Source organism: Oncorhynchus gorbuscha, unplaced genomic scaffold (assembly GCF_021184085.1).
Source record: "Oncorhynchus gorbuscha isolate QuinsamMale2020 ecotype Even-year unplaced genomic scaffold, OgorEven_v1.0 Un_scaffold_4957, whole genome shotgun sequence".
NCBI lineage: Eukaryota > Metazoa > Chordata > Actinopteri > Salmoniformes > Salmonidae > Oncorhynchus > Oncorhynchus gorbuscha.
The window spans coordinates 1-17,478 of record NW_025748872.1 but is presented as its reverse complement, the minus strand read 5'-3'; the positions used below and the strand labels follow the sequence as shown (position 1 = coordinate 17,478).

The window sequence follows — 17,478 nt, the reverse complement described above, 5'->3', positions numbered from 1 at the left end:
ATGGTGTAGTGGTCTGTAAAGCCTGTCAGTCTGTATAGTGTAGTGGTCTGTAAAGCCTGTCAGTCTGTATAGTGTAGTGGTCTGTAAAGCCTGTCAGTCTGTATAGTGTAGTGGTCTGTAAAGCCTGTCAGTCTGTATGGTGTAGTGGTCTGTAAAGCCTGTCAGTCTGTATAGTGTAGTGGTCTGTAAAGCCTGTCAGTCTGTATGGTGTAGTGGTCTGTAAAGCCTGTCAGTCTGTATGGTGTACTGGTCTGTAAAGCCTGTCTGTCTGTCAGTCTGTATAGTGTAGTGGTCTGTAAAGCCTGTCAGTCTGTCTGTCTGTATGGTGTAGTGGTCTGTAAAGCCTGTCAGTCTGTCAGTCTGTATAGTGTAGTGGTCTGTAAAGCCTGTCAGTCTGTCAGTCTGTATAGTGTAGTGGTCTGTAAAGCCTGTCAGTCTGTATAGTGTAGTGGTCTGTAAAGCCTGTCAGTCTGTATGGTGTACTGGTCTGTAAAGCCTGTCTGTCTGTCAGTCTGTATAGTGTAGTGGTCTGTAAAGCCTGTCAGTCTGTCTGTCTGTATGGTGTAGTGGTCTGTAAAGCCTGTCAGTCTGTATAGTGTAGTGGTCTGTAAAGCCTGTCAGTCTGTATGGTGTAGTGGTCTGTAAAGCCTGTCAGTCTGTATAGTGTAGTGGTCTGTAAAGCCTGTCAGTCTGTATGGTGTAGTGGTCTGTAAAGCCTGTCAGTCTGTATAGTGTAGTGGTCTGTAAAGCCTGTCAGTCTGTATGGTGTAGTGGTCTGTAAAGCCTGTCAGTCTGTATAGTGTAGTGGTCTGTAAAGCCTGTCTGTCTGTCAGTCAGTCTGTATAGTGTAGTGGTCTGTCTGTCTGTCAGTCTGTATAGTGTAGTGGTCTGTCTGTCAGTCTGTATAGTGTAGTGGTCTGTAAAGCCTGTCAGTCTGTATGGTGTAGTGGTCTGTAAAGCCTGTCAGTCTGTCAGTCTGTATAGTGTAGTGGTCTGTCTGTCTGTCAGTCTGTATAGTGTAGTGGTCTGTAAAGCCTGTCTGTCTGTCAGTCTGTATAGTGTAGTGGTCTGTCTGTCAGTCTGTATAGTGTAGTGGTCTGTAAAGCCTGTCAGTCTGTATAGTGTAGTGGTCTGTAAAGCCTGTCAGTCTCTATGGTGTAGTGGTCTGTAAAGCCTGTCAGTCTGTATAGTGTAGTGGTCTGTAAAGCCTGTCAGTCTGTATAGTGTAGTGGTCTGTAAAGCCTGTCAGTCTGTATAGTGTAGTGGTCTGTAAAGCCTGTCAGTCTGTATAGTGTAGTGGTGGTTCTAGCTTGTATGGCTCCGTGGGCGAAACCCTTCGGCAGGGGGTTCGCTCATTCTCCACTAACTGTCATTTCTATTCAGACATTTGGAACAATACAAATAAATAATCATAACATTTAAAACGATATAAATATATACAAAAAGTAACAAAGACAAATTGGTGGTGTGCAGACTGGTTTTATATTATTCTTTAACGACTTCAGAAAATAATGCAACAATGTGCCTATGAAACTATATATTAACGGTATTATGAATAAATTGTGGTTCATTTGGTAGCATTTCGTAGTGTGACTGATTTGAATAATTCCATTCGTATTGTACAAAGTTAGAGGTGCGCTATTTGATAGATTCCCCACTCCCCCTACCTCGGGCTTCCAGTGGGGAGACCTGAGGTCATCCTACCCCCCCCCTACCCCCGCCCCATCTCGTACTTCTGAGTGGGAGACCTTCCCAGGCAGTAGCCAGCCTAGCTCACAAACTAGAATCAGGGCTCCGACTCCGACAAGATCAATTGACCCACAGTCCCACACTGACGTGAGCAAAATGAGCGATAGAAAACCGGTCGCGCAGATGTCACCATTCTGATTTTTTTTGTGCGGGCGCCCCGTGTCGCCCCCGGCAAGCTGCCACCCTGGACCTCTACCTAAATCCACCACTGGCTGTATGTCTACATTCTTATCTACATTTAATAGATACAAGTCACTTTTCTAAGTAAATAAAGGTTTTCGATATGAAAGAAGTAAGCAAAGCAGAATTTAGAAAAGACAAATCTCCCAGTGAACAACGTGTTCTGAGATCAACATGTGATACAGTTCCTATAGTAACGGTGTTCCAGTGAAGCTCATAGGAACAGAGCCTTCAGAGCGTCTTCATTTTGAAGGCGTAGTTTAAACTCAGCGGTCCTTGGATATGTAGATACTGGCTCATTCCCTTTTCTTTAGATGGCTAATGGACTCGAACCAATAACGTTCTGTCCGTCAGATCGATTGTTCCCCCCGGATCGATTGTTCCCATCGATTGTTTCCATCAAACCTGTAAATCTCTTTATTCACCTCCTCCTCCTCTATACAAACCAACGGGACTATGTCCCCATATGGAGCCCTATTGCCTATACTTAGCATGACTTTTAACTAGAGCGTTATGGGCCCTTGTCAAAACGATTGCACTAAGGTTCCATTAGAGATGCCTTGTCCCTTCTCCATAATGATCACTCCTCCTCCACTTCCTTAATGCCCATTTTAACCTTTGACCCCCTCACGTCTAACAGGCAGCATGCCTCCATCGATCCTGATCCTCTAACCAAATGACATAATGACTGGACATACATACGGAACTATGCACGCTTACTAACAGACAGTAGTGATATTACTGGTGATTTATAGACAGACAGTAGTGATATTACTGGTTATTAACATATAGACAGTAGTGATATTACTGGTTATTAACATATAGACAGTAGTGATATTACTAGTTATTAACATATAGACAGTAGTGATATTACTGGTTATTAACATATAGACAGTAGTGATATTACTAGTTATTAACATATAGACAGTAGTGATATTACTAGTTATTAACATATAGACAGTAGTGATATTACTGGTTATTAACATATAGACAGACAGTAGTGATATTACTAGTTATTAACATATAGACAGACAGTAGTGATATTACTGGTTATTAACATATAGACAGTAGTGATATTACTGGTTATTTATAGACAGACAGTAGTGATATTACTAGTTATTAACATATAGACAGTAGTGATATTACTAGTTATTAACATATAGACAGACAGTAGTGATATTACTAGTTATTAACATATAGACAGTAGTGATATTACTAGTTATTAACATATAGACAGTAGTGATATTACTAGTTATTAACATATAGACAGTAGTGATATTACTGGTTATTAACATATAGACAGTAGTGATATTACTAGTTATTAACATATAGACAGTAGTGATATTACTGGTTATTAACATATAGACAGTAGTGATATTACTGGTTATTAACATATAGACAGTAGTGATATTACTAGTTATTAACATATAGACAGACAGTAGTGATATTACTGGTTATTAACATATAGACAGTAGTGATATTACTGGTTATTAACATATAGACAGTAGTGATATTACTAGTTATTAACATATAGACAGACAGTAGTGATATTACTGGTTATTAACATATAGACAGTAGTGATATTACTGGTTATTAACATATAGACAGTAGTGATATTACTGGTTATTAACATATAGACAGTAGTGATATTACTGGTTATTTATAGACAGACAGTAGTGATATTACTAGTTATTAACATATAGACAGTTGTGTTATTACTGGTTATTTATAGACAGACAGACAGTAGTGGTCCTGTAGCTCAGTTGGTAGAGCATGGCGCTTGTAACGGCAGGGTATTGGGTTCGATCCCCGGGACCACCCATACGTAGAATGTATGCACACATGACTGTAAGTCGCTTTGGATAAAAGCGTCTGCTAAATGGCATATATTATATTATAGTATTATTATATTAGTGTTATTACTGGTTATTAACATATAGACAGTAGTGATATTACTAGTTATTAACATATAGACAGTAGTGATATTACTGGTTATTAACATATAGACAGTAGTGATATTACTGGTTATTAACATATAGACAGTAGTGATAATACTAGTTATTAACATATAGACAGTAGTGATATTACTGGTTATTAACATATAGACAGTAGTGATATTACTGGTTATTAACATATAGACAGTAGTGTTATTACTGGTTATTTATAGACAGACAGTAGTGATATTACTAGTTATTAACATATAGACAGTAGTGATATTACTAGTTATTAACATATAGACAGTAGTGATATTACTGGTTATTAACATATAGACAGTAGTGATATTACTGGTTATTAACATATAGACAGTAGTGATAATACTAGTTATTAACATATAGACAGTAGTGATATTACTGGTTATTAACATATAGACAGTAGTGATATTACTGGTTATTAACATATAGACAGTAGTGTTATTACTGGTTATTTATAGACAGACAGTAGTGATATTACTAGTTATTAACATATAGACAGTTGTGTTATTACTGGTTATTTATAGACAGACAGTAGTGATATTACTGGTTATTTATAGATATACAGTAGTGATATTACTGGTTATTAACATATAGACAGTAGTGTTATTACTAGTTATTTATAAACAGACAGTATTGATATGACTAGTTATTAACATATAGACAGACAGCAGTGGTATTACTGGTTATTTATAGACAGACAGTAGTGTTATTACTAGTTATTTATAAACAGACAGTAGTGTTATTACTGGTTATTTATAGATAGACAGTAGTGATTTTACTGGTTATTAACATATAGACAGTAGTGTTATTACTAGTTATTTATAGACAGACAGTAGTGTTATTACTGGTTATTAACATATAGACAGTAGTGATATTACTAGTTATTAACATATAGACAGTTGTGTTATTACTGGTTATTTATAGACAGACAGTAGTCATATTACTGGTTATTTATAGATAGACAGTAGTGATATTACTGGTTATTAACATATAGACAGTTATTACTATTATTTATAAACAGACAGTAGTGTTATTACTGGTTATTTATAGATAGACAGTAGTGATATTACTGGTTATTAACATATAGACAGTAGTGTTATTACTAGTTATTTATAAACAGACAGTAGTGTTATTACTGGTTATTTATAGATAGACAGTAGTGATTTTACTGGTTATTAACATATAGACAGTAGTGTTATTACTAGTTATTTATAGACAGACAGTAGTGATATTACTAGTTATTAACATATAGACAGTAGTGATATTACTGGTTATGAACATATAGACAGTAGTGATATTACTGGTTATTAACATATAGACAGTAGTGATATTACTGGTTATGAACATATAGACAGTAGTGATATTACTGGTTATTAACATATAGACAGTAGTGATATTACTGGTTATGAACATATAGACAGTAGTGATATTACTGGTTATTAACATATAGACAGTAGTGATATTACTAGTTATTTATAGACAGACAGTAGTGATATTAATAGTTCTGGACTTAAAAGTACATGCTTAATGGAGAGTCTCTTGAAAATACTTCTTAGTCCTGGACTGGCCTTCATATGTGTTTGGGAAACTGGCCCCTAGTCTCTCGACTGAGTGATTCGTATTATTCAGTCAGTTCCCAGCAGCAGCAGTTTTACACTGTGTTTCTCCTAAATCAGATTATCGTTGGATAGGGAGCCCAGCCCAGTCAACTGCTCAGTCAGGCCCAGGTTTTCCAGAGTTCCTGCCAAAATAAATACAGCCAGTGAAAAGTGAAATGTCCGTTTTCTAGATTTTTTAATTTTTATATCTGACTCACACGATGTTCCGTTGAAAGAAAACCCCCGTTGTAAAACTACTGATAAAATATGCTATCAGATAATGTAAGTAAAGCTGCAACAATATATTTAGATCCCATTCAGATTTCAGCTTTCCGTTGATTCTCGGGCTATGTAGCTTTTTCAATTTTTGATTTATTTTTACCACATAGTCTAACCGAACATAAGCTTTACAACCGTGAGGCTTGACACTTTTGACAGCTGCACAACACAACTGTGTTTGATGTCTTTCCTCAGGGGGCCACATTCCCAACCCATTGGGTCCCATTTAGCTTTTTAAAAACATAACGGGACAAAGCCTAGGTTCCCTTTTATAGCTTTCAAATAGAAGATTGGACTTCTGAGGAAAAGGAAAAGGCGGATCAGACTGCTACGTGAAAGGGAAACTGTGTGGTAAATCCTTCACTAAAGGCCTGACAAAAAGACTTCCTGGAGTTGTAATGTTGACTTCTGTGGTATTTAGGCCTTTCCGATTACTGGTTCTCAATTCAAACTGTATCATTCCACACACCTGTCTCCCTGGAGCTGCTCAATTACTTGTCTGTTTGTCTACGAGATGCTTTAGTCTGTCTTTGTGTCTGTTTGCCGACGAGATGCTTTAGTCTGTCTTTGTGTCTGTTTGTCGACGAGATGCTTTAGTCTGTCTTTGTGTCTGTTTGAAAATGTTTCTAGCTGTCACATCATTGATTTCTGTCGTTGTTTCCAAGGATTTGATGACTAGTAATGTTTTGCGACATAGCCGCCGTCTCTGTGTTTGTCTTTGAGCGTCTCTCTGTATGTTGACCTTTGGACTAACACAGGTCACTGCCAATCCTCTCCTCACCGCATGTTGGACTGGAACACAGCTGTAGCTGTTTAGTGTGTTTGCCTGTTTTTAAATGTTTTATTATTTGATTTGTATCTGATATTTTGTTCACACAGGTTGTTGAAACAAAGTTAAATTTTCGCACCACACGCACGTTCAATTCCCTCTTCTTTCTATATTTCACTGTTACACTATTTCACTATTTCACTATTTCACTATTTCACTATTTCACTATTACACTATTTCACTATTTCACTATTTCACTATTACACTATTTCACTATTTCACTATTTCACTATTTCACTATTTCACTATTACACTATTTCACTATTTCACTATTACACTATTTCACTATTACACTATTTCACTATTACACTATTACACTATTTCACTATTTCACTATACCTGAATTGTATGCAGACACACCCCTCACATTCCTGAGGGAGTAAATCCCATTGAAGCAGAAGCAAGATGAATGCTAGACTGCTCTGTTTACGTGCTTCCTGAGCAGCAACATCTGCTGCATTAGATTAACACAAGAGATCTGCTTAGATGTTACCTCCTGTTTCTCTTCCTACTACACACATGGGCCTCGTCTTTATCTCTTTATGGGGGAGAAGACACAGACACAGACAGACACAGACACAGACAGACACACACAGACAGACACACACACAGACACACAGACCGACAGACCGACAGACAGACAGACAGACAGACAGACAGACAGACAGACAGACAGACAGACAGACAGACAGACAGACAGACAGACAGACAGACACACACACTGCTCTCTCTGACGGAGGAGGGCAACTCGTCCCTCCCTTTACGACAAACTCAGGGACATTACACTCATCATGTGTTTTCCATTAAATCAATAGCCACTTAGGCTACATTTTATTACAACAAGGATGAGAGAACACTAAAGGAGATGAGCTTAGAGAGAGACTATGGTCGATATACAGTATACAGTACACACACACACACACACACACACACACACACACACACACACACACACACACACACACACACACACACACACACACACACACACACACACACACACACACACACACACACACACACACACACACACACACACACACACACACACACACACACACACACACTCTACTTCTAATAACTGTTATCCCATGATGCCCTGCTGCAGGTTTCTCGGTGGACTCTGCTAACGACATAATGAGCCATGGGGAGCTGACCTTCGTGGCGGGGGCTCCGCGAGCCAATCACACGGGAGCGGTGGTGCTACTGCGTAAAGACAACGTGTATCGCCTGGTGCCACAGCACATCCTGTGGGGAGAGGAGCTGGGTTCTTCCTTCGGGTACTCTGTGGCCACGGCTGATCTCAACAGTGACGGGTGAGAGACACATCGACTGCTACTACCACTACAATTGATGGCAGTGTACAGGAATGTATAGACAGTCTGTAGCCATAGTAACCATGGCTCAACAGTGATGGGTGAGAGTCACATCAGCTGCATGTCTACTGCTACTACTGCTACTATTGATAGCCGTGTACAGGAATGCATACACAGTTAGTCTGTAGCCATAGTAACCATGGCACAACAGTAGCTTAGACCCTATTTCACATTTATTGTAGCTTAGACCCTATTTTATATTATCTAAGGCTTTTGTGGTGTGGCGGCCATCTTAAATACAGGGTGGGTGTCATGTTTTGGCTGATAAATGTACCAAATGGTCAAATCTAATCAAATGTTATTTGTCACATACACATGGTTAGCAGATGTTAATGCGAGTGTAGCGAAATGCTTGTGCTTCTAGTTCCGACACTGCAGTAATAACCAACGAGTAATCTAACCTAACAGTTCCACAACAGCTACTTTATACACACAAGTGTAAAGGGATAAAGAATATGTACATAAAGATATATGAATGAGTGATGGTACAGAACGGCATAGGCAAGATGCAGTAGATGGTATCGAGTACAGTATATACATATGAGATGAGTAATGTAGGGTATGTAAACAAAGTGGCATAGTTTAAAGTGGCTAGTGATACATGTATTACATAAAGATGCAGTAGATGATATAGAGTACAGTATATACGTATACATATGAGATAAATAATGTAGGGTATGTAAACATATGAGCATTGAAAGTGGCTAATGTATTACATAAAGATGGGTGATATAGTAAACAGAGGCATTAAGAGGCATTGTTTAAAGTGGCTAGTGATACATTTTTTACATGTATGGCAGCAGCCACTCAATGCCAGTGGTGGCTGTTTAATAGTCTGATGGCCTTGAGACAGAAGGTGTTGACCAGTCTGATGGCCTTGAGATAGAAGCTGTTTTTCAGTCTCTCGGTCCCCGCTTTGATGCACCTGTACTGACCTCGCCTTCTGGATGATAGCGGGGTGAACAGGCAGTGGCTCGGGTGGTTGTTGTCCTTGATGATCTTTATGGCCTTCTTGTAACATCAGGTGGTGTAGGTGTCCTGGAGGGCAGATAGTTTGCCCATCGGTGATGCGTTGTGCAGACCTCACTACCCTCTGGAGAGCCTTACTGTTGTGGGCGGAGCAGTTGCCGTACCAGGCGGTGATACAGCCAGACAGGATGCTCTTGATTGTGCATCTGTAAAAGTTTGTGAGTGCTTTTGGTGACAAGCCAAATTTCTTCAGCCTCCTGAGGTTGAAGAGGCGCTGCTGCGCCTTTCTTCACCACGCTGTCTGTGTGGGTGGACCAATTCAGTTTGTCCTTGATGTGTACGCCAAGGAATTTAAAACTTTCTACCCTCTCCACTACTGTCCCGTCGATGTGGATAGGGAGGTGCTCCCCTCTGCTGTTTCCTGAAGTCCACGATCATCTCCTTTGTTTTGTTGATGTTGAGGAAGAGGTTATTTTCCTGACACCACACTCGGAGGGCCCTTACCTCCTCCCTGTAGGCCGTCTCGTCGCTGTTGGAAATCAAGCCTACCACTGTTGTGTCGTCCGCAAACTTGACGATTGAGTTGGAGGCGTGCATGGCCACGCAGTCGTAGGTGAACAGGGAGTACAGGAGAGGCCTCAGAATGCACCCTTGTGGGGCCCCAGTGTTGAGGATCAGCGGGGTAGAGATGTTGTTTACCTACCCTCATTCCCTTGGGGGCGGCCCGTCAGGAAGTCCAGTACCCAGTTGCACAGGGCGGGGTCAAGACCCAGGGTCTCGAGCTTAATGACGAGTTTGGAGGGTACTATGGTGTTAAATGCCGAGCTGTAGTCGATGAACAGCATTCTCACATAGGTATTCCTCTTGTCCAGATGGGTTAGGGCAGTGTGCAGTGTGGTTGAGATCGCATCGTCTGTGGACCTATTGGGGTGGTAAGCAAATTGGAGTGGGTCTAGGGTTTCAGGTAGGTTGGAGGTGATATGGTCCTTGACTCGTCTCTCAAAGCACTTCATGATGACGGAAGTGAGTGCTACGGGGCGGTAGTCGTTTAGCTCAGTTACCTTAGCTTTCTTGGGAACAGGAACTGTCCTTGCTGTCCCCAGTCCACCTGACTGTGCTGCTGCTCCAGTTTCAACTGTTCTGCCTTATTATTATTCGACCATGCTGGTAATTTATGAACATTTGAACATCTTGGCCATGTTCTGTTATAATCTCCACCCGGCACAGCCAGAAGAGGACTGGCCACCCCACATAGCCTGGTTCCTCTCTAGGTTTCGTCCTAGGTTTTGGCCTTTCTAGGGAGTTTTTCCTAGCCACCGTGCTTCTACACCTGCATTGCTTGCTGTTTGGGGTTTTAGGCTGGGTTTCTGTACCGCACTTTGAGACATCAGCTGATGTACGAAGGGCTATATAAATAAATTGGATTTGAACAATGGTGGCCCTCTTGAAGCATGTGGGAACAGCAGACTGGGATGAGGATTGAATGAATATGTCCATAAACACACCAGCCAGCTGGTCTGCACATGCTCTGAGGACGCGGCTGGGGATGTCATCCAGAACACCATCCAGTTTAAACACCATCAGGTTTAAACACCATCTAGTTTAAACACCATCTAGTTTAAACACCATACAGTTTAAACACCATACAGTTTAAACACCATCAGGTTTAAACACCATCCAGTTTAAACACCATCCAGAACACCATCCATTTTAAACACCATCCAGTTTGAACACCATCAGGTTTAAACACCATCTAGTTTAAACACCATACAGTTTAAACACCATCTAGTTTAAACACCATCCAGTTTAAACACCATCCAGTTTAAACACCATCAGGTTTAAACACCATCTAGTTTAAACACCATACAGTTTAAACACCATACAGTTTAAACACCATCAGGTTTAAACACCATCCAGTTTAAACACCATCCAGAACACCATCCATTTTAAACACCATCCAGTTTGAACACCATCAGGTTTAAACACCATCTAGTTTAAACACCATACAGTTTAAACACCATCTAGTTTAAACACCATCCAGTTTGAACACCATCAGGTTTAAACACCATCTAGTTTAAACACCATACAGTTTAAACACCATCTAGTTTAAACACCATCCAGTTTAAACACCATCCAGTTTAAACACCATCAGGTTTAAACACCATCTAGTTTAAATACCATACAGTTTAAATACCATCAGGTTTAAACACCATCTAGTTTAAACACCATACAGTTTAAATACCATCTAGTTTAAACACCATACAGTTTAAACACCATCCAGTTTAAACACCATCAGGTTTAAACACCATCTAGTTTAAACACCATACAGTTTAAACACAATACAGTTTAAACACCATCAGGTTTAAACACCATCTCCAGTTTAAACACCATCAGGTTTAAACACCAACTAGTTTAAACACCATTTTAAAAACAAAGTTTAAACACCATACAGTTTAAACACCATCAGGTTTAAACACCATCTAGTTTAAACACCATCCAGAACACCATCCATTTTAAACACCATCCAGAACACCATACAGTTTAAGCACCATCCAGTTTAAACACCATCCAGAACACCATCCAGTTTAAACACCATACAGTTTAAACACCATCCAGTTTAAACACCATCCAGTTTAAACACCATACAGTTTAAACACCATACAGTTTAAACACCATCCAGTTTAAACACCATCCAGTTTAAACACCATACAGTTTAAACACCATACAGTTTAAGCACCATCCAGTTTAAACACCATCCAGAACACCATCCAGTTTAAACACCATACAGTTTAAACACCATCCAGTTTAAACACCATCCAGTTTAAACACCATACAGTTTAAACACCATACAGTTTAAACACCATCCAGTTTAAACACCATCCAGTTTAAACACCATACAGTTTAAACACCATACAGTTTAAACACCATCCAGTTTAAACACCATACAGTTTAAACACCATCCAGAACACCATCCAATTAAAAATTTTCTATTAGACATATTTTTTTCAACTGAGCTGTGATGTTTCAAAAATGTTATTTCAATTCACTTTACATTTAAATGGTGTACCAGGTAAATTGCAGTGTTCTGACCATAGGTCCATTCTATCCATTCTATATCTATGATTGAAATGACACCCCACCTTGTTTTCAAGAACATGTTGTTGTCACGCCTTGGTCATTGTATTTTGTGTTTTTGTTATATTGTTTGGTCAGGCCAGGGTGTGACATGGGTTTATGTTATATTGTATTTTCGTATTGGGGTTTGTAGTATTTGGGATCGCGGCTGAGTAGGGGTGTTGTATAGGCTTGGCTGCCTGAGGCGGTTCTCAATCAGAGTCAGGTGATTCTCGTTGTCTCTGATTGGGAACCGTATTTAGGTAGCCTGGTTTCGCTTTGTATTTCGTGGGTGATTGTTCCTGTCTCTGTGTAGTTTCACCAGATAGGCTGTAATTAGGTTTCGTTCCGTTTGTTGTTTTGTATTTTGTATCGTTATTTCATGTGTCACTTTTTCTATTAAAGTCATGAGTAACCACCACGCTGCATTTCGGTCCGACTCTTTTTCTACAAACGAAGAACGCCGTTACAGTTGTCACTCTCAACCGAGGGTGTTACCACAAAACAAAAAACATTAGATGATGTGAAATAGGTTGCAAGCAACAGCATCTGCGAATATGAAAATATAGGAGTTTAGACATTGTTTTAGGTAATTTATGTTAAAGGTTTAAAAATAACATAATTTCTTATTTTAAGAAATAATACAATAGTTTGACAACCCTGTTCGTAAGCTTTTAAATGATATCAAACTCAACTTTTTATCTGTTCCAGTGATGAACACATGTCTCATGGTATGCTGGTTTGCAAAATGACTAAATGTTTTAGCATTCAGGTCTAAAAGTAACTTTCTGACCTAACATGTTTGGAAAGTTTTGTTAAAATGGAAAGGAATGCTGTCAAGAAAGTGATTGAATTGAAAATAATTTGTAAAAACTTCAAACTCCTGCCCTCTCTCTCAGCTGGACAGACCTGATAGTGGGAGCTCCCAACTATTTTGACAGGAAGACAGAGATCGGAGGTGCTGTGTACATCTTCCTCAACCGATTCGGTAACTGGGAGTACGCTCAGCCAATCAGGCTCAACGGAACTCATGACTCCATGTTTGGACTGACCGTCAACAATGTGGGAGACCTGGACCGGGACGGATATGATGGTGAGGGATTGACTGGTTCAAATTCAACTTATTAACGTGCATTCATTTACAATTGACTGCATGAAGGGACTGAGTGGACAGAGGGGACTGAGTGGACAGAGGGGACTGAGTGGACAGAGGGGACTGAGTAACTGTTTAAAAAAATACAGTAGCAGTCAAAAGGTTGGACCCACCTAGTCATTCAAGGGGTTTTTCTTAATTTTTTACAATTTTTTACATTATGGAATAATGTGTGCAAAGCTGTCATCGTGGTAAAGGGTGGCTACTTTGAAGAATCTCAAATATAAAATATATTTTGATTGGTTTAACACTTTTCATGGTTACTACATGATTCCATATGTGTTATTTCATAGTTTCGATGTCTTCATTATTATTCTACAATATAGAAAATAGTTTTTTTACTAAGAAAACCCTTGAATCAGTAGGTGTGTCAATCTTTGACTGCTTCTGTATTTTCTGTGTCTCAAAAGGCACCCTATCCCCCTATGTAGTGCCCTATTTTATTTATGTATTATTTATTAAACCTTATTTAACAAGGAAGGGCTCATTGAGATTTAAAATCTCTTTTCAAGAGCGTCCTGGCCAAGGTAGGGCAGCACCAAGTCATTACAAAAATGACAGACAAACAACACCAATAAGAGCCCTATGATCCTGGAGCCCTATGGTCCCTGGGCCCTATGGTCCTACTGGCCCTATGGTCCTGGAGCCCTATGGTCCCTGCGGCTTCATGATCCCTGGAGCCCTATGGTCCCTGGAGCCCTATGGTCCTGGGCCCTATGGTCCCTGGAGCCCTATGGTTCCTGCAGCCCTATGGTCCCTGGAGGCCTATAGTCCCTGGAGCCCTATGGTCCTGGAGCCCTATGGTCCCTGGAGCTCTATGGTCCCTGGAGCTCTATGGTCCCTGGAGCCCTATGGTCCCTGGAGCCCTATGGTCCTGGAGCCTTATGGTCCCTGCAGCTCTATCGTCCCTGGAGCGCTATTGTCCCTGGAGCCCTATAGTCCCTGGAGCCCTATGGTCCCTGGTCAAAAGTCATACTATACTGAATAGAGAATAGTGTATAATTTCAGACATCTTTTAAAATCTATTTACTTATTTAACCTTTATTTAACTATATAGCGAATGTTGAAACATCAACTGTCCTGGAGAAATCATAAATCCTGCATACTGCCATTGCCAGTAAAGTAAGTCAGAACCCCCCCCCCCAGGGGCTGGAGCCCTGATCTCTATATCTAATGTATGTCAATCTGTGTATCTGTCCAGACATCGCTGTGGGGCTCCGTTCGATGGAGATGGGAAAGTGTTCATCTACCGAGGCGCTGCTCGAACATCGACACAAGCCTGCACAGGTGAGAATTTTACCCACACGAAAAGCTTTATTGTCCATCCACCCCCGATAATTGACGTAGTTTATACTCTGCCATCTCAGATCCTGGAAGGGGTGAAAGAGGGGGTAACGGTTTGCTTCTACTCCATCTCAGGCGGCCTGGACATCGATGGGAACCTGTACCTGACCTGGCAGTAGGCTCTCTCGCATAAGATGGTTCTACAGGTCTCGCCCGTCATTCACGTGACCCGGGATGTATCCATCGAACCTCAGCACTATATTGACTTGGAGCAACACAGCTGCAAGGGGAGAGATGGAGTGTGGTAGGTTGCACCACATAGGTAGGTTGCATTCACACATAGGTAGGTTGCACTCACATAGGTAGGTTGCACTACATAGGTAGGTTGCACTCACATAGGTAGGTTGCACTCACATAGGTAGGTTGCATTCACATAGGTAGGTTGCACTCACATAGGTAGGTTACACTCACATAGGTAGGTTGCACTCACATAGGTAGGTTGCACTCACATAGGTAGGTTGCACTCACATAGGTAGGTTGCACTCACATAGGTAGGTTGCACTCACATAGGTAGGTTGCACTCACATAGGTAGGTTGCATTCACATAGGTAGGTTGCACTCACATAGGTAGGTTACACTCACATAGGTAGGTTGCATTCACTTTTTCCTTTTTTGTGTTCATATAGCCTGGTTGCCAGTCCTTTTTGTGTACATATAGCCTGGTTGCCAGCCTTTTTTTTTGAGTTCATATAGCCTGGTTGCCAGTCCTTTTTTTGTGTACACATAGCCTGGTTGCCAGTCTACTTTTCACCTTCTGCTAACCGTGAAGGAGTTAGTGAAAGCAGAAAAAGACTGGCAACCAGGCTAATGTGTTTCTGCTGTTGAGAATTAAACACAGGCCTCGGTCAACTCTGTTGTTTTCTGTCATTAGTGTGGAGGTCAAAGTGTGCTTCACCTATACTGCATATCCAGAGACATACTCACCAGACATCAGTAAGTTACACCTCTGTTTAGAAACACTTCTATTTTCATTTGTTGAATCATGTTTTTTACTCCAGTCTGTGCTTCAAATGAACTGGGCTGTTCCCTTGGTGTGCTGACATTTCCCCTCCCTCCGTCCTTAATTAAATGAGCTGGGCTGTTCCCTTGGTGTGCTGACATTTCCCCTCCCTCCGTCCTTAATTAAATGAACTGGGCTGTTCCCTTGGAGTGCTGACATTTCCCCTCCCTCCGTCCTTAATTAAATGAGCTGGGCTGTTCCCTTGGAGTGCTGACATTTCCCCTCCCTCCGTCCTTAATGAAATGAGCTGGGTTGTTCCCTTGGTGTGCTGACATTTCCCCTCCCTCCGTCCTTAATGAAATGAGCTGGGCTGTTCCCTTGGTGTGCTGACATTTCCCCTTCCTCCGTCCTTAATGAAATGAGCTGGGCTGTTCCCTTGGTGTGCTGACATTTCCCCTCCCTCCGTCCTTCCCCTCTAGCCCTGGTTCTACTCTTCGAGGCTGACACCGAGCGCAGGAAGCTGGGCCTGCCCCACCGTGTTAGCTTCCTGGGTCGGAGTGCACAGGAGTCGGAGTACACACACACTGATGAGGTGGAGCTGAAGGGTCAACGCCGTCCCGCCTGCCGGAGCGCCACCTTCCAACTACACGTAAAGGGCTGACAGTCGAGAACTGATGTTTGTTGTCATTGTGTTTGTTGTTGTTGTTGTGTTGTTGTTTGTGTTGTTGGTGTTGGCCTTTTGTGTTGGTGTTGTTGTTGGTGTTGTTGTTGGTGTTTTGTGTTGGTGTTGTTGTTGGTGGTATTGTTGTGTTGTTGGTGTTGTTGTGTTGTTGTTGTGTTGTTGGTGTTGTTGTAGGTTTTGTTGGTGTTTTGTGTTTTTGTTGGAGTTTTGTGTTGGTGTTGTTGGTGTTTTGTGTTGTTGTGTTGTTGGTGTTGTTGTTGGTGGTGTTGTAGGTTTTGTTGGTGTTTTGTGTTTTTGTTGGAGTATTGTGTTGGTGTTGTTGGTGTTTTGTGTTGTTGTGTTGTTGGTGTTGTTGTTGGTGGTATTGTTGTGTTGTTGGTGTTGTTGTGTTGTTGTTGGTGTTGTTGGTGTTGTTGTAGGTATTGTTGATGTGTTGTTGGTGTTGGCGTTTTGTGTTGGTGTTGTTGGTGCTTTGTGTTGTTGTTGGCGTTTTGTGTTGGTGTTGTTGTTGGTGTTTTGTGTTGGTGTTTTGTGTTGGTGTTTTGTGTTGGTGTTGTGTGTTGGTGTTTTGTGTTGGTGTTGGTGTTGTGTGTTTTGTGTTGGTGTTGTGTGTTGGTGTTTTGTGTTGGTGTTGTGTGTTTTGTGTTGGTGTTGTTGTTGGTGTTTTGTGTTGTTGTTGGTGTTTTGTGTTGGTGTTGTGTGTTGGTGTTTTGTGTTGGTGTTGTTGTTGGTGTTTTGTGTTGGTGGTGTTGTTGGTGTTTTGTGTTGGTGGTGTTGGTAATCCATTTACATTATTTTGCTCTTTATCCTGATGGTTTTACAAGACTGAATGCAGAACAGTAGTCTCACTGTAACTAAAAGATAATCATAGAGTAACTTCATCCAGCATTACACGTTTTTGTTGTTGTTGTTGTTGTTGTTGTTGTTGTCAAAGCTCTGTTGCTTTAGATGTTGCATAGTGTTCCTAACCCTGGGAAGAAATAGTGTTTCAGATGTGCTTTATTTGTAAAAAGTTGAATAAATCCTGAATGAAAACAAACATTATTTAAACCCAGGTCTGCTATAAATCATAAACTCCAGATATAATTTGTAGATAGATACTTCCATATAATATAATCTCTTTGAAAAACGGTTGAATGATTCTTTTCGTGCAGGAGAATATCCGTGACAAGCTGCGTCCCATCGCCCTGGCCATCACCCACACTATCAGACCCCCATGTTGTCCTCCAGACACTAACCCAGAGGAACAACTGCATCCCGTACTGGGCGTTGCCACCTCCAACACCCTGCAC

The 17,478-nt window shown here is 40.9% G+C and overlaps 1 pseudogene; it reads left to right on the top strand.

The window, feature by feature from the left end:
* Positions 1-17,445, top strand: part of LOC124028888 — a 28,252-nt pseudogene extending 10,807 nt beyond the window's left edge.
* Positions 17,446-17,478: the final 33 nt, after the last annotated feature.